Source organism: Coturnix japonica, unplaced genomic scaffold (assembly GCF_054131305.1).
Source record: "Coturnix japonica strain WE unplaced genomic scaffold, WE-NBRP24 Scf042, whole genome shotgun sequence".
NCBI classification, from domain to species: domain Eukaryota; kingdom Metazoa; phylum Chordata; class Aves; order Galliformes; family Phasianidae; genus Coturnix; species Coturnix japonica.
In genome coordinates this window covers 1,060,421-1,083,954 of record NW_028188945.1, presented here as the reverse complement: position 1 = coordinate 1,083,954, position 23,534 = coordinate 1,060,421, and positions in this window count along the sequence as shown.

The window sequence follows — 23,534 nt, the reverse complement described above, 5'->3', positions numbered from 1 at the left end:
TATGGGGCAGGAGTTGCTGTTGGGCAGATGTGGGGCATAACTATGGGGCAAAATCTGCTGTGGGGCTGATGTGGGTAAGATCTATGAGACAGGAGCTGCTGTGGTTCAGATCTATGGGGCAGGAGCAGCTCTGGGGCACATGTGGGTCAGATGTATGTGTTAGGAGCTGCAGTGGGGCACATGTGGGTCAGATCTATGGGGCAGGAGATGCTGTGGGGCAGATGTGGGTCAGATCTATGGGGCAGGAGCTGCTGTGGGTCAGATGTGGGTCAGATCTATAGGTCAGGAGCTGCTGTGGCTGATGTGGGCCAGTTCTATGGGGCAGGAGATGCTGTGAGTCAGATGTATGAGGCAGGAGCTGCTGTGGTTCAGATCTATGGGGCAGGAGCAGCTCTGTGGCACATGTGGGTCAGATGTATGTGTTAGGAGCTGCTGTGGGGCACATGTGGGTCAGATCTATGGGGCAAAGGCTGCTGTGTGGCAGATGTGGGTCAGATCTATGGGGCAGGAGCTGCTGTGGGTCAGATGTGGGTCAGATCTATAGGTCAGGAGCTGCTGTGGCTGATGTGGGCCAGTTCTATGTGGCAGGAGATGCTGTGAGTCAGATGTATGAGGCAGGAGCTGCTGTGGGGCAGATGGGGGTCAGATCTATGGGGCAGGAGATGCTGTGGAGCAGATGAGGGTCAGATCTATGGGGCAGGAGCTGCTGTGGGGCAGATGTGGGTCAGATCTATGAGCAGGAGCTGCTGTGCTGCAAATGTTGGTAGGGTCTATGGGGCAGGAGCTGCTGTGGGTCAGATGTGGGTCAGATCTATGGGGCAGGAGCTGCTGTGGGGCTGATGTTGGTCAGATCTTTGGGGCAGCAGCTGCTGTGGAGCAGATCTGGGTAAGATCTATGTCGCAGGAGCTGCTTTGGGGCAGACGTGGCACATATCTATGGGGCAAAATCTGCTGTGGGGCTGATGTGGGTCAGATCTATGGGGCAGGATCTCCTGTGGGTCTGATGTGGGTCAAATCAATGGGGCAGAGCTGCTCTGGGGCACATGTGGGTCAGATCTATGGAGCAGGAGCTGCTGTGGGGCAGATTTGAATCAGATCTATAGGGCAGGAGCTGCTGTGGGTCAGATCTATGGGCAGGAGCTGCTGTGGGGCACATGTGAGTTAGATCTATGGGGCAGGAGATGGTGTGGGGCAGATTTGGGTCAGATGTATGGGTCAGGAGCTGCTGTGTTGCTGATGAGGGTCAGATCTATGGGGCATGGGCTGCTGTGGTTCAGATCTACGGGACTGGAGCTGCAGTGGAGCACATGTGGGTCAGATCTATGGGGTAGAAGCTGTTGTGGGGCTGATGGGGGTCATATCTATAAGGCAGGAGCTGCTGTGATGCTTTCTTGGGTCAGATCAATGGGGCAGGAGCTGCTTTGGGGCTGATGGTGGTTAGATCTATATGGCAGGAGCTGCTGTGGGGCACATGTGGGTCAGACCTATGGGGCAGGAGCTGCAGAGGGGATGATGTAGGTCAGATCTATGGGGCAGGAGTTGCTGTGGGGAATATGAGGGACATATCTATGGTGCAAAATCTGCTGTTGGACTGATGTGAGTCAGATCTATGAGTTTGGAGCTGCTGTGGGGCACATGTGGGTCAGGTCTATGGGGCAGGAGCTGCTGTGGGCACATGTGGGTCAGATCTATGGGACAGGAGTTTCTGTTGGGCAGATGTGGGGCATAACTATGGGGCAAAATCTGCTGTGGGGCTGATGTGGGTAAGATCTATGAGACAGGAGCTGCTGTGGTTCAGATCTATGGGGCAGGAGCAGCTCTGGGGCACATGTGGGTCAGATGTATGTGTTAGGAGCTGCTGTGGGGCACATGTGGGTCAGATCTATGGGGCAGGAGATGCTGTGGGGCAGATGTGGGGCAGATCTATGGGGCAAAGGCTGCTGTGGGGCAGATGTGGGTCAGATCTATGGGGCAGGAGCTGCTGTGGGTCAGATGTTGGTCAGATCTATAGGTCAGGAGCTGCTGTGGCTGATGTGGGCCAGTTCTCTGGGGCAGGAGATGCTGTGAGTCAGATGTATGAGGCAGGAGCTGCTGTGGGGCAGATGGGGGTCAGATCTATGGGGCAGGAGATGCTGTGGAGCAGATGTGGGTAAGATCTATGGGGCAGGAGCTGCTGTGGGGCAGATGTGGGTCAGATCTATGGGCAGGAGCTGCTGTGCTGCACATGTTGGTAGGGTCTATGGGGCAGGAGCTGCTGTGGGGCAGATGTGGGTCAGATCTATGGGGCAGGAGCTGCTGTGGGGCTGATGGTGGTTAGATCTATAAGGCAGGAGCTGCTGTGGGGCTGACTTGGGTCAGATCTATGGGGCAGGAGCTGCTTTGGGGCTGATGGTGGTTAGATCTATATGGCAGGAGCTGCTGTGGGGCACATGTGGGTCACACCTATGGGGCAGGAGCTGCAGAGGGGATGATGTAGGTCAGATCTATGGGGCAGGAGCTGCTGTGGGGAATATGAGGGACATATCTATGGTGCAAAATCTGCTGTTGGACTGATGTGAGTCAGATCTATGAGTTTGGAGCTGCTGTGGGGCACATGTGGGTCAGATCTATGGGGCAGGAGATGCTGTGGGGCTGATTTGGGTCAGATCTATGTGGCAGGAGATGCTGTGGGTCAGATCTATGGGGCAGGAGCTGCTGTGGGGAACATGTGGGTCAGGTCTATGGGGCAGGAGCTGCTGTGGGCACATGTGGGTCAGATCTATGGGGCAGGAGTTTCTGTTGGGCAGATGTGGGGCATAACTATGGGGCAAAATCTGCTGTGGGGCTGATGTGGGTAAGATCTATGAGACAGGAGCTGCTGTCGTTCAGATCTATGGGGCAGGAGCAGCTCTGGGGCACATGTGGGACAGATGTATGTGTTAGGAGCTGCTGTGGGGCACATGTGGGTCAGATCTATGGGGCAGGAGATGCTGTGGGGCAGATGTGTGTCAGATCTATGGGGCAGGAGCTGCTGTGGGGCAGATGTGGGTCAGATCTATAGGTCAGGAGCTGCTGTGGCTGATGTGGGCCAGTTCTATGGGGCAGGAGATGCTGCGAGTCAGATGTATGAGGCAGGAGCTGCTGTGGTTCAGATCTATGGGGCAGGAGCAGCTCTGGGGCACATGTGGGTCAGATGTATGTGTTAGGAGCTGCTGTGGGGCACATGTGGGTCAGATCTATGGGGCAAAGGCTGCTGTGTGGCAGATGTGGGTCAGATCTATGGGGCAGGAGCTGCTGTGGGTCAGATGTGGGTCAGATCTATAGGTCAGGAGCTGCTGTGGCTGATGTGGGCCAGTTCTATGTGGCAGGAGATGCTGTGAGTCAGATGTAGGAGGCAGGAGCTGCTGTGGGGCAGATGGGGGTCAGATCTATGGGGCAGGAGATGCTGTGGAGCAGATGTGGGTCAGATCTATGGGGCAGGAGCTGCTGTGGGGCAGATGTGGGTCAGATCTATGAGCAGGAGCTGCTGTGCTGCAAATGTTGGTAGGGTCTATGGGGCAGGAGCTGCTGTGGGTCAGATGTGGGTCAGATCTATGGGGCAGGAGCTGCTGTGGGGCTGATGTTGGTCAGATCTTTGGGGCTGCAGCTGCTGTGGAGCAGATCTGGGTAAGATCTATGTCGCAGGAGCTGCTTTGGGGCAGACGTGGCACATATCTATGGGGCAAAATCTGCTGTGGGGCTGATGTCGGTCAGATCTATGGGGCAGGATCTCCTGTGGGTCTGATGTGGGTCAAATCAATGGGGCAGAGCTGCTCTGGGGCACATGTGGGTCAGATCTATGGAGCAGGAGCTGCTGTGGGGCAGATTTGAATCAGATCTATAGGGCAGGAGCTGCTGTGGGTCAGATCTATGGGCAGGAGCTGCTGTGGGGCACATGTGAGTTAGATCTATGGGGCAGGAGATGGTGTGGGGCAGATTTGGGTCAGATGTATGGGTCAGGAGCTGCTGTGTTGCTGATGAGGGTCAGATCTATGGGGCATGGGCTGCTGTGGTTCAGATCTACGGGACTGGAGCTGCAGTGGAGCACATGTGGGTCAGATCTATGGGGTAGAAGCTGTTGTGGGGCTGATGGGGGTCATATCTATAAGGCAGGAGCTGCTGTGATGCTTTCTTGGGTCAGATCAATGGGGCAGGAGCTGCTTTGGGGCTGGTGGTGGTTAGATCTATATGGCAGGAGCTGCTGTGGGGCACATGTGGGTCAGACCTATGGGGCAGGAGCTGCAGAGGGGATGATGTAGGTCAGATCTATGGGGCAGGAGTTGCTGTGGGGAATATGAGGGACATATCTATGGTGCAAAATCTGCTGTTGGACTGATGTGAGTCAGATCTATGAGTTTGGAGCTGCTGTGGGGCACATGTGGGTCAGGTCTATGGGGCAGGAGCTGCTGTGGGCACATGTGGGTCAGATCTATGGGACAGGAGTTGCTGTTGGGCAGATGTGGGGCATAACTATGGGGCAAAATCTGCTGTGGGGCTGATGTGGGTAAGATCTATGAGACAGGAGCTGCTGTGGTTCAGATCTATGGGGCAGGAGCAGCTCTGGGGCACATGTGGGTCAGATGTATGTGTTAGGAGCTGCTGTGGGGCACATGTGGGTCAGATCTATGGGGCAGGAGATGCTGTGGGGCAGATGTGGGGCAGATCTATGGGGCAAAGGCTGCTGTGGGGCAGATGTGGGTCAGATCTATGGGGCAGGAGCTGCTGTGGGTCAGATGTGGGTCAGATCTATAGGTCAGGAGCTGCTGTGGCTGATGTGGGCCAGTTCTCTGGGGCAGGAGATGCTGTGAGTCAGATGTATGACACAGGACCTGCTGTGGGGCAGATGTGGGTCAGATCTATAGGTCAGGAGCTGCTGTGGCTGATGTGGGCCAGTTCTATGGGGCAGGAGATGCTGTGAGTCAGATGTATGAGGCAGGAGCTGCTGTGGGGCACATGTGGGTCAGATCTATGGAGCAGGAGCTGCTGTGGGGCAGATTTGAATCAGATCTATAGGGCAGGAGCTGCTGTGGGTCAGATCTATGGGCAGGAGCTGCTGTGGGGCACATGTGAGTTAGATCTATGGGGCAGGAGATGGTGTGGGGCAGATTTGGGTCAGATGTATGGGTCAGGAGCTGCTGTGTTGCTGATGAGGGTCAGATCTATGGGGCATGGGCTGCTGTGGTTCAGATCTACGGGACTGGAGCTGCAGTGGAGCACATGTGGGTCAGATCTATGGGGTAGAAGCTGTTGTGGGGCTGATGGGGGTCATATCTATAAGGCAGGAGCTGCTGTGATGCTTTCTTGGGTCAGATCAATGGGGCAGGAGCTGCTTTGGGGCTGGTGGTGGTTAGATCTATATGGCAGGAGCTGCTGTGGGGCACATGTGGGTCAGACCTATGGGGCAGGAGCTGCAGAGGGGATGATGTAGGTCAGATCTATGGGGCAGGAGTTGCTGTGGGGAATATGAGGGACATATCTATGGTGCAAAATCTGCTGTTGGACTGATGTGAGTCAGATCTATGAGTTTGGAGCTGCTGTGGGGCACATGTGGGTCAGGTCTATGGGGCAGGAGCTGCTGTGGGCACATGTGGGTCAGATCTATGGGACAGGAGTTGCTGTTGGGCAGATGTGGGGCATAACTATGGGGCAAAATCTGCTGTGGGGCTGATGTGGGTAAGATCTATGAGACAGGAGCTGCTGTGGTTCAGATCTATGGGGCAGGAGCAGCTCTGGGGCACATGTGGGTCAGATGTATGTGTTAGGAGCTGCTGTGGGGCACATGTGGGTCAGATCTATGGGGCAGGAGATGCTGTGGGGCAGATGTGGGGCAGATCTATGGGGCAAAGGCTGCTGTGGGGCAGATGTGGGTCAGATCTATGGGGCAGGAGCTGCTGTGGGTCAGATGTGGGTCAGATCTATAGGTCAGGAGCTGCTGTGGCTGATGTGGGCCAGTTCTCTGGGGCAGGAGATGCTGTGAGTCAGATGTATGACACAGGACCTGCTGTGGGGCAGATGTGGGTCAGATCTATAGGTCAGGAGCTGCTGTGGCTGATGTGGGCCAGTTCTATGGGGCAGGAGATGCTGTGAGTCAGATGTATGAGGCAGGAGCTGCTGTGGGGCAGATGGGGGTCAGATCTATGGGGCAGGAGATGCTGTGGAGCAGATGTGGATCAGATCTATAGGTCAGGAGCTGCTGTGGCTGATGTGGGCCAGTTCTATGGGGCAGGAGATGCTGTGAGTCAGATGTATGAGGCAGGAGCTGCTGTGGGGCAGATGGGGGTCAGATCTATGGGGCAGGAGATGCTGTGGAGCACATGTGGGTAAGATCTATGGGGCAGGAGCTGCTGTGGGGCAGATGTGGGTCAGATCTATGGGGCAGGAGCTGCTGTGGGGCTGATGGTGGTTAGATCTATAAGGCAGGAGCTGCTGTGGGGCTGACTTGGGTCAGATCTATGGGGCAGGAGCTGCTTTGGGGCTGATGGTGGTTAGATCTATATGGCAGGAGCTGCTGTGGGGCACATGTGGGTCAGACCTATGGGGCAGGAGCTGCAGAGGGGATCATGTAGGTCAGATCTATGGGGCAGGAGCTGCTGTGGGGAATATGAGGGACATATCTATGGTGCAAAATCTGCTGTTGGACTGATGTGAGTCAGATCTATGAGTTTGGAGCTGCTGTGGGGCACATGTGGGTCAGATCTATGGGGCAGGAGATGCTGTGGGGCTGATTTGGGTCAGATCTATGTGGCAGGAGATGCTGTGGGTCAGATCTATGGGGCAGGAGCTGCTGTGGGGAACATGTGGGTCAGGTCTATGGGGCAGGAGCTGCTGTGGTCACATGTGGGTCAGATCTATGGGGCAGGAGTTGCTGTTGGGCAGATGTGGGGCATAACTATGGGGCAAAATCTGCTGTGGGGCTGATGTGGGTAAGATCTATGAGACAGGAGCTGCTGTGGTTCAGATCTATGGGGCAGGAGCAGCTCTGGGGCACATGTGGGTCAGATGTATGTGTTAGGAGCTGCTGTGGGGCACATGTGGGTCAGATCTATGGGGCAAAGGCTGCTGTGTGGCAGATGTGGGTCAGATCTATGGGGCAGGAGCTGCTGTGTGTCAGATGTGGGTCAGATCTATAGGTCAGGAGCTGCTGTGGCTGATGTGGGCCAGTTCTATGGGGCAGGAGATGCTGTGAGTCAGATGTATGAGGCAGGAGCTGCTGTGGGGCAGATGAGGGTCAGATCTATGGGGCAGGAGATGCTGTGGAGCAGATGTTGGTCAGATCTATGGGGCAGGAGCTGCTGTGGGGCAGATGTGGGTCAGATCTATGGGCAGGAACTGCTGAGCTGCAAATGTTGGTAGGGTCTATGGGGCAGGAGCTGCTGTGGGGCAGATGTGGGTCAGATCTATGGGGCAGGAGCTGCTGTGGGGCTGATGTTGGTCAGATCATTGGGGCAGCAGCTGCTGTGGAGCAGATCTGGGTAAGATCTATGTCGCAGGAGCTGCTGTGGGGCAGACGTGGCACATATCTATGGGGCAAAATCTGCTGTGCGGCTGATGTCGGTCAGATCTATGGGGCAGGATCTCCTGTGGGGCTGATGTGGGTCAAATCAATGGGGCAGAGCTGCTCTGGGGCACATGTGGGTCAGATCTATGGAGCAGGAGCTGCTGTGGGGCAGATTTGAATCAGATCTATAGGGCAGGAGCTGCTGTGGGTCAGATCTATGGGCAGGAGCTGCTGTGGGGCACATGTGAGTTAGATCTATGGGGCAGGAGATGGTGTGGGGCACATTTGGGTCAGATGTATGGGTCAGGAGCTGCTGTGTTGCTGATGAGGGTCAGATCTATGGGGCATGGGCTGCTGTGGTTCAGATCTACGGGACTGGAGCTGCAGTGGAGCACATGTGGGTCAGATCTATGGGGAAGAAGCTGTTGTGGGGCAGATGTGGGTCAGATCTATGGGGCAGGAGATGCTGTGGAGCAGATGTGGGTCAGATCTATGGGCAGGAGCTGCTGTGCTGCACATGTTGGTAGGGTCTATGGGGCAGGAGCTGCTGTGGGGCAGATGTGGGTCAGATCTATGGGGCAGGAGCTGCTGTGGGGCTGATGTTGGTCAGATCTTTGGGGCAGCAGCTGCTGTGGAGCAGATCTGTGTAAGATCTATGTCGCAGGAGCTGCTGTGGGGCAGACGTGGCACATATCTATGGGGCAATATCTGCTGTGGGGCTGATGTGGGTCAGATCTATGGGGCAGGATCTCCTGTGGGGCTGATGTGGGTCAGATCTATGGGGCAGGAGCTGCTTTGGGGCTGATGGTGGTTAGATCTATATGGCAGGAGCTGCTGTGGGGCACATGTGGGTCAGACCTATGGGGCAGGAGCTGCAGAGGGGATGATGTAGGTCAGATCTATGGGGCAGGAGTTGCTGTGGGGAATATGAGGGACATATCTATGGTGCAAAATCTGCTGTTGGACTGATGTGAGTCAGATCTATGAGTTTGGAGCTGCTGTGGGGCACATGTGGGTCAGATCTATGGGGCAGGAGATGCTGTGGGGCTGATTTGGGTCAGATCTATGTGGCAGGAGATGCTGTGGGTCAGATCTATGGGGCAGGAGCTGCTGTGGGGAACATGTGGGTCAGGTCTATGGGGCAGGAGCTGCTGTGGTCACATGTGGGTCAGATCTATGGGGCAGGAGTTGCTGTTGGGCAGATGTGGGGCATAACTATGGGGCAAAATCTGCTGTGGGGCTGATGTGGGTAAGATCTATGAGACAGGAGCTGCTGTGGTTCAGATCTATGGGGCAGGAGCAGCTCTGGGGCACATGTGGGTCAGATCTATGTGTTAGGAGCTGCTGTGGGGCACATGTGGGTCAGATCTATGGGGCAGGAGATGCTGTGGGGCAGATGTGGGTCAGATCTATGGGGCAAAGGCTGCTGTGTGGCAGATGTGGGTCAGATCTATAGGTCAGGAGCTGCTGTGGCTGATGTGGGCCAGTTCTATGGGGCAGGAGATGCTGTGAGTCAGATGTATGAGGCAGGAGCTGCTGTGGGGCAGATGGGGGTCAGATCTATGGGGCAGGAGATGCTGTGGAGCAGATGTGGGTCAGATCTATGGGGCAGGAGCTGCTGTGGGGCAGATGTGGGTCAGATCTATGGGCAGGAGCTGCTGTGCTGCACATGTTGGTAGGGTCTATGGGGCAGGAGCTGCTGTGGGGCAGATGTGGGTCAGATCTATGGGGCAGGAGCTGCTGTGGGGCTGATGTTGGTCAGATCTTTGGGGCAGCAGCTGCTGTGGAGCAGATCTGGGTAAGATCTATGTCGCAGGAGCTGCTGTGGGGCAGACGTGGCACATATCTATGGGGCAAAATCTGCTGTGGGGCTGATGTGCGTCAGATCTATGGGGCAGGATCTCCTGTGGGGCTGATGTGGGTCAAATCAATGGGGCAGAGCTGCTCTGGGGCACATGTGGGTCAGATCTATGGAGCAGGAGCTGCTGTGGGGCAGATTTGAATCAGATCTATAGGGCAGGAGCTGCTGTGGGTCAGATCTATGGGCAGGAGCTGCTGTGGGGCACATGTGAGTTAGATCTATGGGGCAGGAGATGGTGTGGGGCAGATTTGGGTCAGATGTATGGGTCAGGAGCTGCTGTGTTGCTGATGAGGGTCAGATCTATGGGGCATGGGCTGCTGTGGTTCAGATCTACGGGACTGGAGCTGCAGTGGAGCACATGTGGGTCAGATCTATGGGGTAGAAGCTGTTGTGGGGCTGATGGTGGTTAGATCTATTAGGCAGGAGCTGCTGTGGGGCTGACTTGGGTCAGATCTATGGGGCAGGAGCTGCTTTGGGGCTGATGGTGGTTAGATCTATATGGCAGGAGCTGCTGTGGGGCACATGTGGGTCAGACCTATGGGGCAGGAGCTGCAGAGGGGATGATGTAGGTCAGATCTATGGGGCAGGAGTTGCAGTGGGGAATATGAGGGACATATCTATGGTGCAAAATCTGCTGTTGGACTGATGTGAGTCAGATCTATGAGTTTGGAGCTGCTGTGGGGCACATGTGGGTCAGATCTATGGGGCAGGAGATGCTGTGGGGCTGATTTGGGTCAGATCTATGTGGCAGGAGATGCTGTGGGTCAGATCTATGGGGCAGGAGATGCTGTGGGGAACATGTGGGTCAGGTCTATGGGGCAGGAGCTGCTGTGGGCACATGTGGGTCACACTGGGACCCATATGGGGACAAAGGGAGACATCATCGAGACTCATAGGGACCTATTGGGACCAATAGGGACCCAAAGAGAGACATAGAGACCCCATAGAAATACATGGAGACCCCATAGAGGCACAAAGTTACACATAGAGGGACACCAAGACCCATAGAAACCAGATAGAGACTCCATATAGACACATAGGAACACATAGAGACCCACTGGGACAGTGAGACCACATGTAGACTCATAGGGACACATTAGGAGCCATTAAGACCCATAGGGACACATAGGACGACTTTGAAACTTATAGATACCCAAAGGAAGACATTTGGGCCCAGAGATAACCATAAGAGACCCCATAGAGACCCCATAGGGGCACATAGCAACCCATAGGGGGGACATTGGGACACATAGGTACACATTGTGACCCGTAGGAAGACACTGGGACCCATAGGGGGACATTGGGACACATAGGGACCCAATGAATTACAGTGGGGGACAGTGAGACCCATAGAGATACATAAGGACCCCGCTGAGACCCATAAGAGACCCCATAGAGGCACCTAGGGACCACATTGAAACTCATAGATACTTGTAAGAAGACATTTGGGCCCAGAGATATCCATAAGAGACCCCACAGAGACCCCATAGAGGCACATAGCAACCCATAGGGGGGACATTGGGACACGTAGGGAAACATTCTGACCCATAGGGAGACACTGGGACCCATATGGGGACATTGGGACACATAGGGACCCCTTGGACTACAGTGGGGGACAGCCAGACCCATAGAGACACATAGAAACCCCGCTGAGACCCATAAGAGACCCCATAGAGGCACATAGGGACCACATTGAAACCCATAGATAGCTATAGGAAGATATTTGGGCCCAGAGATACCCATCAGAAACCACATACAAGCACATAGCAACCCATAGGGGGGACATTGGGACACATAGTGACCCATAGGGGGACATTGGGACACATAGGTACACATAGGGAGACACTGGGACCCATAGGGGGACATTGGGACACATAGTGACCCCATGGATTAAAGTGGGGGACAGTCAGATCCATCGAGACACATAGGGACCCTGCTGAGACCCATAAGAGACCCCATAGAGGAACATAGCAACCCATAGGGGGGACATAGGGACACATAGGGACACACCGTGACCCATGAGGAGACACTGGATCCCATAGGGGGACAATGGGACACATAAGGACCCCATGGATTACAGTGGGGGACAGTGAGACCCATAGAGACAAATAGGGAACCCGCTGAGACCCATAAGAGACCCCATAGAGGCACATAGGGACCTAATGTAACCCATAGATACCCACAGGGAGACATTTGGGCCCAGAGCTATCCATAAGAGAGCCCATTGAGGCACATAGCAACCCATAGGGGGGACATTGGGACACATAGGGACACATAGTGACCCATAGGGAGACACTGGGACCCATATGGGGATATTGGGACACATAGGGACCACATGGATTACAGTGGTGGACAGTGAGACCCATAGAGACACATAGGGACTTCGTTGAGACCCATAAGAGACCTCATAGAGGCACATAGGGACCACATTGAATCCCATAGATGCACATAGGAAGACATTTGGGCCCAGAGATACCCATAAGAGACCACATAGAGACCCCATAGAGGTACATAGCAACCCATAGTGTGGATATTGGGACACAGAGGGACCCCATGGATTACAGTGGGGAACACTGAGACCCGTAGAGACACATAGGGGCTCCACTGATACCCATAAGAGACCCCATAGAGGCACATAGGGACCTCATTGAAACCCATAGATACCCATAGGAAGACATTTGGGCCCAGAGATACCAATAAGAGTCCCCATAGAAACCCCAAAGGGGGCCAATGGGACACATAGGGGGGACATTCGGCACTTAGGAACACATAGTGCCCCATAGGGAGACACTGGGACCCATAGGGGCTGTATGGGAGATTGGTAATCACAGCCTGAACCTCTGATTAATCAGCTGAGGCAAGTGTGGGGTCAGCTGCGGGAGCACAGGTGAGAGTAATGGAGCTGTGCTCCCGGGAGGGCTGGAGCTCGACTCCACCTCCTCTGAGACCTCATTTAAGGGCTGACCCTCACTCGAGCCGCTTTCCATTATCTTTCCGAGCTCCCTGTTACCGGGTGAGGTCCCAGAAGACTGGAGGCTTGCCAACGTGACTCCCATTTCCAAGCAAGGTTGTCAGGAGGATGCGGGCAACTCCAGGCCTGTTAGCCTGACCTCGGTGCCAGGGAAGGGAATGGAACGAATTGTCTTGAGGGAGATGACAGATGCGGCAGGTGTGGGATGAGCAGGAGATCAGACCTAGCCAGCATGGGTTCGTGAAGGGCAGCTCCTGCTTGACCAATCTGATCTCCTTCTACGATCCTGTGACCCATCTGATGGATGAAGGAAAGAAAGAAAGGCTGTTGATGTGCTCTACTTGGACTTCAGCAAAGCCTTCACAACTGTCTCCCATGCTATTCTCCTACAAAAGCTGGCAGCCCTTTTCCAACCTTGAGAATTCTGTGATTCTGTGAGGCAGCATCTCTTGGACATCGCTCTGCAGTGAAGACCGCCCCAGCTTCCTCAGCGAAGGCATCACCACTGGTGAGTTTCTCTCTCGCTTAGAACCTCTGTACATTTGTTACCATCTTTGTTACCATCTGTATAGTTACCACCTAGACAGGGGGACATAGAGAGACACTGGGACCCCTAGGGACCCATAGAGATCCAGAGGAAGACATTGGGACCCATAGAGAGACACTGGGACCCATAGGGACACATAGAGACCCATAGACAGTCATTGGGAGCCATAAGGATAAATTGAGACCCATAGAGACCCCATTGAGACCCATAGTGCCTCAAAGAAACCCATAGCGACCCCATAGTCACCCATAGCGCCCCATAGGAACACAAAGATACCCCATAGAGCCCCATAGTGACCCATAGGGGCCCAAAGAGACCCCATAGCACCCCATAGCTACTCCATAGTGCCCCATAGCAGCCCATGGAGCCTCATAGACACTCCATTGTGCCCCACAGCACCCCATTGCACCCCATAGGGACCCATAGACACAGCATTCTGCTCCATAGAGCCCCATAGACACCCCATAGTTCCCCACAGCACCCCATAGCAGCCCACAGTGCCCCATAGACACCACATAAGGCCCTACAGCCACACCATAGAGCCCAATTGAACCACATAGACACCCCATATCGCCCCTTAGTGCCTGTAGACACCCCATAGAGCCCCATAGAGACCCACTGAACCCCATACAGACCCCATGCAGACCCCATAGAGCCCCACAGACAACCCATAGATCCCCAAAGACACCCCATAGAATCCCCATAGAGCCCCATAGGGACCTCATAGCGCCCCATAGAGACCCCATTCTTCCGCATAGAGCCCCATAGCAAACCATAGCACCCCATAGTCACCCATAGCGCCCCATAGGAACCCAAGGATACACCAAAGCACCCCATAACCACCCTACAGCACCGCATAGCCACCCCATAGAGCCCCATAGACACCACATAGTGACCCATAGTGACCCATAGGGGTACAAAGAGACCCCAAATCATCCCATAGCTACTCCACAGTGCCCCATAGCAGCCCATGGAGCCTCATAGACACTCTCTTGTGCCCCACAGCGCCCCATTGCACCCCATAGAGACCCATAGACACCCTATACTGCTCCATAGAGCCCCATAGCACCCCATAGTGCCTCACAGCACCCCATAGCACAACATAGTGCCACATAGACACCACATAAGGACATATAGCCGCGCCATAGAGCCCCACAGACATCCCATAGAGCCCCGTAGGCAACCCATTGTGCCCCATAGAGCTCCCATAGCCACCCATAGAAACTAATTTACCAAATAGACACACCATAGCGTTCCATAGACACCCCATAGAAACCTCAGAACGCCCCATAGAGCTCCATAGGCACCCCATAGAGCCCCATAGAGAACCCATAGAGGCACATAGCAACCCATAGGGGGGACATTGGGACACATAGGGACACATAGTGACCCATAGGGAGACACTGGGACCCATAGGGTGACATTGGGACACATAGGGACACCATGGATTACATGGTTGATACAACCCATGTTGTAAGTTTTCATGTTTATCAACATGGTTGATGTGGGTCAGATCTATGGGGCAGGAGCTGCTGTGGGGCACATGTGGGTCAGATCTATGGGGCAGGAGCTGCTGTGGGGCTGATGTAGGAAAGATCTATGGGGCAGGAGATGCTTTGGGGCAGATGTGGGTCAGCCCTATTGGGCTGGAGCTGCTGTGGGGCACTTGTGGGTCAGATCTATGAGGCAGGGGCTGCTGTGGGTCAGATCTATGGGGGAGGAAAAAATGTGGGCCTGATGTTGGTCAGATTTATGGAGCAGGAGCTGCTGTGTTGCAGATGTGGGTCAGATCTATGTTGCAGGAGCTGATGTGGGGCAGATGTAGGGCATATCTATGGGGCAGGAGCTGCTGTGAGGCTGATGGGTGTTAGATCTATGGGGAGGAGCTGCTGTGGTGCAGATGTGGGTCACATCTATGGGGCGGGAGATGCTGTGTGGCTGATGTGGGTCAAATCCATGGGGCAGGAGCTGCTTTGGGGCTGATGGTGGTTAGATCTATGGGGCAGGAGCTGCTGTGAGGCGCATGTGGGACATAACTATGGGGCAAAATCTGCTGTGGGGCTGATGTGGGTAAGATCTATGAGACAGGAGCTGCTGTGGTTCAGATCTATGGGGCAGGAGCAGCTCTGGGGCACATGTGGGTCAGATCTATGTGTTAGGAGCTGCTGTGGGGCACATGTGGGTCAGATCTAAGGGGCAGGAGCTGCTGTCGAGATGATGTGGGTCAGATCTTTGGGTACGAGCTGCTGTGGGGCAGATCTGGGTAAGATGTATGGGGCAGGAGCTGCTGTGGGTCAGATGTGGATCAGATCTATGGGGCAGGAGCTGCTGTGGGGCAGATGTGGGTCAGATCTATGGGGCAAAGGCTGCTGTGTGGCAGATGTGGGTCAGATCTATGGGGCAGGAGCTGCTGTGGGTCAGATGTGGGTCAGATCTATAGGTCAGGAGCTGCTGTGGCTGATGTGGGCCAGTTCTATGGGGCAGGAGATGCTGTGAGTCAGATGTATGAGGCAGGAGCTGCTGTGGGGCAGATGGGGGTCAGATCTATGGGGCAGGAGATGCTGTGGAGCAGATGTGGGTCAGATCTATGGGGCAGGAGCTGCTGTGGGGCAGATGTGGGTCAGATCTATGGGCAGGAGCTGCTGTGCTGCACATGTTGGAAGGGTCTATGGGGCAGGAGCTTCTGTGGGGCAGATGTGGGTCAGATCTATGGGGCAGGAGCTGCTTTGGGGCTGATGGTGGTTAGATCTATATGGCAGGAGCTGCTGTGGGGCACATGTGGGTCAGATCTATAGGTCAGGAGCTGCAGAGGGGATCATGTAGGTCAGATCTATGGGGCAGGAGTTGCTGTGGGGAATATGAGGGACAAATCTATGGTGCAAAATCTGCTGTTGGACTGATGTGAGTCAGATCTATGAGTTTGGAGCTGCTGTGGGGCACATGTGGGTCAGATCTATGGGGCAGGAGATACTGTGGGGCTGATTTGGGTCAGATCTATGTGGTAGGAGATGCTGTGGGTCAGATCTATGGGGCAGGAGCTGCTGTGGGGAACATGTGGGTCAGGTCTATGGGGCAGGAGTTGCCTTTGGGCAGATGTGGGACATAACTATGGGGCAAAATCTGCTGTGGGGCTGATGTGGGTAAGATCTATGAGACAGGAGCTGCTGTGGTTCAGATCTATGGGGCAGGAGCAGCTCTGGGGCACATGTGGGTCAGATCTATGTGTTAGGAGCTGCTGTGGGGCACATGTGGGTCAGATCTATGGGGCAGGAGATGCTGTGGGGCAGATGTGGGTCAGATCTATGGGGCAGGAGCTGCTGTGGGTCAGATGTGGGTCAGATCTATAGGTCAGGAGCTGCTGTGGCTGATGTGGGCCAGTTCTATGGGGCAGGAGATGCTGTGAGTCAGATGTATGATGCAGGAGCTGCTGTGGGGCAGATGGGGGTCAGATCTATGGGGCAGGAGCTGCTGTGGAGCAGATGTGGGTCAGATCTATAGGTCAGGAGCTGCTGTGGCTGATGTGGGCCAGTTCTATGGGGCAGGAGATGCTGTGAGTCAGATGTATGAGGCAGGAACTGCTGTGGGGCAGATGGGGGTCAGATCTATGGGGCAGGAGATGCTGTGGGGCAGATGTGGTTCAGATCTATGGGGCAGGAGCTGCTGTGGGGCAGATGTGGGTCAGATCTATGGGCAGGAGCTGCTGTGCTGCACATGTTGGTAGTGTCTATGGGGCAGGAGCTGCTGTGGGGCAGATGTGGGTCAGATCTATGGGGCAGGAGCTGCTGTGGGGCTGATGTTGGTCAGATCTTTGGGGCAGCAGCTGCTGTGGAGCAGATCTGGGTAAGATCTATGTCGCAGGAGCTGCTGTGGGGCAGACGTGGCACATATCTATGGGGCAAAATCTGCTGTGGGGCTGATGTGGGTCAGATCTATGGGGCAGGATCTCCTGTGGGGCTGATGTGGGTCAAATCAATGGGGCAGAGCTGCTCTGGGGCACATGTGAATCAGATCTATGGAGCAGGAGCTGCTGTGGGGCAGATTTGAATCAGATCTATAGGGCAGGAGCTGCTGTGGGTCAGATCTATGGGCAGGAGCTGCTGTGGGGCACATGTGAGTTAGATCTATGGGGCAGGAGATGGTGTGGGGCAGATTTGGGTCAGATGTATGGGTCAGGAGCTGCTGTGTTGCTGATGAGGGTCAGATCTATGGGGCATGGGCTGCTGTGGTTCAGATCTACGGGACTGGAGCTGCAGTGGAGCACATGTGGGTCAGATCTATGGGGTAGAAGCTGTTGTGGGGCTGATGGTGGTTAGATCTATAAGGCAGGAGCTGCTGTGGGGCTGACTTGGGTCAGATCTATGGGGCAGGAGCTGCTTTGGGGCTGATGGTGGTTAGATCTATATGGCAGGAGCTGCTGTGGGGCACATGTGGGTCAGACCTATGGGGCAGGAGCTGCAGAGGGGATGATGTAGGTCAGATCTATGGGGCAGGAGTTGCTGTGGGGAATATGAGGGACATATCTATGGTGCAAAATCTGCTGTTGGGCTGATGTGAGTCAGATCTATGAGTTTGGAGCTGCTGTGGGGCACATGTGGGTCAGATCTATGGGGCAGGAGATGCTGTGGGGCTGATTTGGGTCAGATCTATGTGGCAGGAGATGCTGTGGGTCAGATCTATGGGGCAGGAGCTGCTGTGGGGAACATGTGGGTCAGATCTATGGGGCAGGAGCTGCTGTGGGGAACATGTGGGTCAGATCTATGGGGCAGGAGTTGCCTTTGGGCAGATGTGGGACATAACTATGGGGCAAAATCTGCTGTGGGGCTGATGTGGGTAAGATCTATGAGACAGGAGCTGCTGTGGTTCAGATCTATGGGGCAGGAGCAGCTCTGGGGCACATGTGGGTCAGATCTATGTGCTAGGAGCTGCTGTGGGGCACATGTGGGTCAGATCTATGGGGCAGGAGATGCTGTGGGGCAGATGTGTGTCAGATCTATGGGGCAGGAGCTGCTGTGGGTCAGATGTGGGTCAGATCTATAGGTCAGGAGCTGCTGTGGCTGATGTGGGCCAGTTCTATGGGGCAGGACATGCTGTGAGTCAGATGTATGATGCAGGAGCTGCTGTGGGGCAGATGGGGGTCAGATCTATGGGGCAGGAGATGCTGTGGAGCAGATGTGGGTCAGATCTATAGGTCAGGAGCTGCTGTGGCTGATGTGGGTCAGATCTATGGGCAGGAGCTGCTGTGCTGCACATGTTGGTAGGGTCTATGTGTCAGGAGCTGCTGTGGGGCAAATGGGGGTCAGATCTATGGGGCAGGAGCTGCTGTGGGGAATATGAGGGACATATCTATGGTGCAAAATCTGCTGTTGGACTGATGTGAGTCAGATCTATGAGTTTGGAGCTGCTGTGGGGCACATGTGGGTCAGATCTATGGGGCAGGAGATGCTGTGGGGCTGATTTGGGTCAGATCTATGTGGCAGGAGATGCTTTGGGTCAGATCTATGGGGCAGGAGCTGCTGTGTGGCAGATGTGGGTCAGGTCTATGGGGCAGGAGTTGCTGTGGGCACATGTGGGTCAGATCTATGGGGCAGGAGCTGCTGTGGGTCAGATGTGGGTCAGATCTATAGGTCAGGAGCTGCTGTGGCTGATGTGGGCCAGTTCTATGGGGCAGGAGATGCTGTGTGTCAGATGTATGAGGCAGGAGCTGCTGTGGGGCAGATGGGGGTCAGATCTATGGGGCAGGAGATGCTGTGGAGCAGATGTGGGTCAGATCTATGGGGCAGGAGCTGCTGTGGGGCAGATGTGGGTCAGATCTATGGGCAGGAGCTGCTGTGCTGCACATGTTGGTAGGGTCTATGGGGCAGGAGCTGCTGTGGGGCAGATGTGGGTCAGATCTATGGGGAAGGAGTTGCTGTTGGGCAGATGTGGGGCATAACTATGGGGCAAAATCTGCTGTGGGGCTGATGTGGGTAAGATCTATGAGACAGGAGCTGCTGTGGTTCAGATCTATGGGGCAGGAGCAGCTCTGGGGTAGATGTGGGTTAGATCTATGTGTTAGGAGCTGCTGTGGGGCACATGTGGGTCAGATCTATGTGTTAGGAGCTGCTGTGGGGCACATGTGGGTCAGATCTATTGGGCAGGAGATGCTGTGGGGCAGATGTTTGTCAGATCTATGGGGCGAAGGCTGCTGTGTGGCAGATGTGGGTCAGATCTATGGGGCAGGAGCTGCTGTGGGTCAGATGTGGGTCAGATCTATAGGTCAGGAGCTGCTGTGGCTGATGTGGGCCAGTTCTATGGGGCAGGAGATGCTGTGAGTCAGATGTATGAGGCAGGAGCTGCTGTGGGACATATGGGGGTCAGATCTACGGGGCAGGAGATGCTGTGGAGCAGATGTAGGTCAGATCTATGGGGCAGGAGCTGCTGTGGAGCAGATGTGGGTCAGATCTATGGGGCAGGAGCTGCTGTGCTGCACATGTTGGTAGGGTCTATGGGGCAGGAGCTGCTGTGGGGCACATGTGGGTCAGACCTATGGGGCAGGAGCTGCAGAGGGGATGATGTAGGTCAGATCTATGGGGCAGGAGTTGCTGTGGGGAATATGAGGGACATATCTATGGTGCAAAATCTGCTGTTGGACTGATGTGAGTCAGATCTATGAGTTTGGAGCTGCTGTGGGGCACATGTGGGTCAGATCTATGGGGCAGGAGATGCTGTGGGGCTGATTTGGGTCAGATCTATGTGGCAGGAGATGCTGTGGGTCAGATCTATGGGGCAGGAGCTGCTGTGGGGAACATGTGGGTCAGGTCTATGGGGCAGGAGCTGCTGTGGGCACATGTGGGTCAGATCTATGGGGCAGGAGTTGCTGTTGGGCAGATGTGGGGCATAACTATGGGGCAAAATCTGCTGTGGGGCTGATGTGGGTAAGATCTATGAGACAGGAGCTGCTGTGGTTCAGATCTATGGGGCAGGAGCAGCTCTGGGGCAGATGTGGGTTAGATCTATGTGTTAGGAGCTGCTGTGGGGCACATGTGGGTCAGATCTATGTGTTAGGAGCTGCTGTGGGGCACATGTGGGTCAGATCTATTGGGCAGGAGATGCTGTGGGGCAGATGTGTGTCAGATCTATGGGGCAGGAGCTGCTGTGGGTCAGATGTGGGTCAGATCTATAGGTCAGGAGCTGCTGTGGCTGATGTGGGCCAGTTCTCTGGGGCAGGAGATGCTGTGAGTCAGATGTATGAGGCAGGAGCTGCTGTGGGGCATATGGGGGTCAGATCTATGGGGCAGGAGCTGCTGTGGAGCAGATGTGGGTCAGATCTATGGGGCAGGAGCTGCTGTGCTGCACATGTTGGTAGGGTCTATGGGGCAGGAGCTGCTGTGGGGCAGATGTGGGTCAGATCTATGGGCAGGAGCTGCAGCGGGGCACATGTGAGTTAGATCTATGGGGCAGGAGATGGTGTGGGGCAGATTTGGGTCAGATCTATGGGGCAGGAGTTGCTGTTGGGCAGATGTGGGACATAACTATGGGGCAAAATCTGCTGTGGGGCTGATGTGGGTAAGATCTATGAGACAGGAGCTGTTGTGGTTCAGATCTATGGGGCAGGAGCAGCTCTGGGGCACATGTGGGTCAGATCTATGTGTTAGGAGCTGCTGTGGGGCACATGTGGGTCAGATCTATGGGGCAGGAGATGCTGTGTGGCAGATGTGGGTCAGATCTATGGGGCAGGAGCTGCTGTGGGTCATATGTGGGTCAGATCTATAGGTCAGGAGCTGCTGTGGCTGATGTGGGCCAGTTCTACGGGGCAGGAGATGCTGTGAGTCAGATGTATGAGGCAGGAGCTGCTGTGGGGCAGATGGGGGTCAGATCTATGGGGCAGGAGATGCTGTGGAGCAGATGTGGGTCTGATCTATGGGGCAGGAGCTGCTGTGGGGCTGATGTTGGTCAGATCTTTGGGGCAGCAGCTGCTGTGGAGCAGATCTGGGTAAGATCTATGTCGCAGGAGCTGCTGTGGGGCAGACGTGACACATATCTATGGGGCAAAATCTGCTGTGGGGCAGATGTGGGTCAGATCTATGGGGCAGGATCTCCTGTGGGGCTGATGTGGGTCAAATCAATGGGGCAGAGCTGCTCTGGGGCACATGTGGGTCAGATCTATGGAGCAGGAGCTGCTGTGGGGCAGATTTGAATCAGATCTATAGGGCAGGAGCTGCTGTGGGTCAGATCTATGGGCAGGAGCTGCTGTGGGGCACATGTGAGTTAGATCTATGGGGCAGGAGATGGTGTGGGGCAGATTTGGGTCAGATGTATGGGTCAGGAGCTGCTGTGTTACTGATGAGGGTCAGATCTATGGGGCATGGGCTGCTGTGGTTCAGATCTACGGGACTGGAGCTGCAGTGGAGCACATGTGGGTCAGATCTATGGGGTAGAAGCTGTTGTGGGGCTGATGGTGGTTAGATCTATAAGGCAGGAGCTGCTGTGGGGCTGACTTGGGTCAGATCTATGGGGCAGGAGCAGCTTTGGGCACATGTGGGTCAGATCTATGTGTTAGGAGCTGCTGTGGGGCACATGTGGGTCAGATCTATGGGGCAGGAGATGCTGTGGGGCAGATGTGGGTCAGATCTATGGGGCAAAGGCTGCTGTGTGGCAGATGTGGGTCAGATCTATGGGGCAGGAGCTGCTGTGGGGAACATGTGGGTCAGATCTATAGGTCAGGATCTGCTGTGGCTGATGTGGGCCAGTTCTATGGGGCAGGAGATGCTGTGAGTCAGATGTATGAGGCAGGAGCTGCTGTGGTTCAGATGGGGGTCAGATCTATGGGGCAGGAGCTTCTGTGGAGCAGATGTGGGTCAGATCTATGGGGCAGGAGCTGCTGTGGGGCAGATGTGGGTCAGATCTATGGGCAGGAGCTGCTGTGCTGCACATGTTGGTAGGGTCTATGGGGCAGGAGCTGCTGTGGGGCAGATGTGGGTCAGATCTATGGGGCAGGAGCTGCTGTGGGGCTGATGTTGCTCAGATCTTTGGGGCAGCAGCTGCTGTGGAGCAGATCTGGGTAAGATCTATGTCGCAGGAGCTGCTGTGGGGCAGACGTGGCACATATCTATGGTGCAAAATCTGCTGTGGGGCTGATGTGGGTCAGATCTATGGGGCAGGATCTCCTGTGGGGCTGATGTGGGTCAAATCAATGGGGCAGAGCTGCTCTGGGGCTGATGTGGGTCAGATCTATGGAGCAGGAGCTGCTGTGGGGCACATGTGGGTCAGATCTATGGGGCAGGAGATGCTGTGGGGCAGATGTGGGGCAGATCTATGGGGCAAACGCTGCTGTTTGGCAGATGTGGGTCAGATCTATGGGGCAGGAGCTGCTGTGGCTGATGTGGGCCTGTTCTATGGGGCAGGAGATGCTGTGAGTCAGATGTATGAGGCAGGAGCTGCTGTGGGGCAGATGGGGGTCAGATCTTTGGGGCAGCAGCTGCTGTGGAGCAGATCTTTGTAAGATCTATGTCGCAGGAGCTGCTGTGGGGCAGACGTGGCACATATCTATGGGGCAAAATCTGCTGAGGGGCTGATGTGGGTCAGATCTATGGAGCAGGAGCTGCTGTGGGGCAGATTTGAATCAGATCTATAGGGCAGGAGCTGCTGTGGGTCAGATCTATGGGCAGGAGCTGCTGTGGGGCACATGTGAGTTAGATCTATGGGGCAGGAGATGGTGTGGGGCAGATTTGGGTCAGATGTATGGGTCAGGAGCTGCTGTGTTGCTGATGAGGGTCAGATCTATGGGGCATGGGCTGCTGTGGTTCAGATCTACGGGACTGGAGCTGCAGTGGAGCACATGTGGGTCAGATCTATGGGGTAGAAGCTGTTGTGGGGCTGATGGTGGTTAGATCTATAAGGCAGGAGCTGCTGTGGGGCTGACTTGGGTCAGATCTATGGGGCAGGAGCTGCTTTGGGGCTGATGGTGGTTAGATCTATATGGCAGGAGCTGCTGTGGGGCACATGTGGGTCAGACCTATGGGGCAGGTGCTGCAGAGGGGATGATGTAGGTCAGATCTATGGGGCAGGAGTTGCTGTGGGGAATATGAGGGACATATCTATGGTGCAAAATCTGCTGTTGGAGTGATGTGAGTCAGATCTATGAGTTTGGAGCTGCTGTGGGGCACATGTGGGTCAGATCTATGGGGCAGGAGATGCTGTGGGGCTGATTTGGGTCAGATCTATGTGGCAGGAGATGCTGTGGGTCAGATCTATGGGGCAGGAGCTGCTGTGGGGAACATGTGGGTCAGATCTATGGGGCAGGAGCTTCTGTGGGGAACATGTGGGTCAGATCTATGGGGCAGGAGTTGCTGTTGGGCAGATGTGGGACATAACTATGGGGCAAAATCTGCTGTGGGGCTGATGTGGGTAAGATCTATGAGACAGGAGCTTCTGTGGTTCAGATCTATGGGGCAGGAGCAGCTCTGGGGCACATGTGGGTCAGATCTATGTGTTAGGAGCTGCTGTGGGGCACATGTGGGTCAGATCTATGGGGCAGGAGATGCTGTGGGGCAGATGTGCGTCAGATCTATGGGGCAGGAGCTGCTGTGGGTCAGATGTGGGTCAGATCTATAGGTCAGGAGCTGCTGTGGCTGATGTGGGTCAGATCTATGGGCAGGAG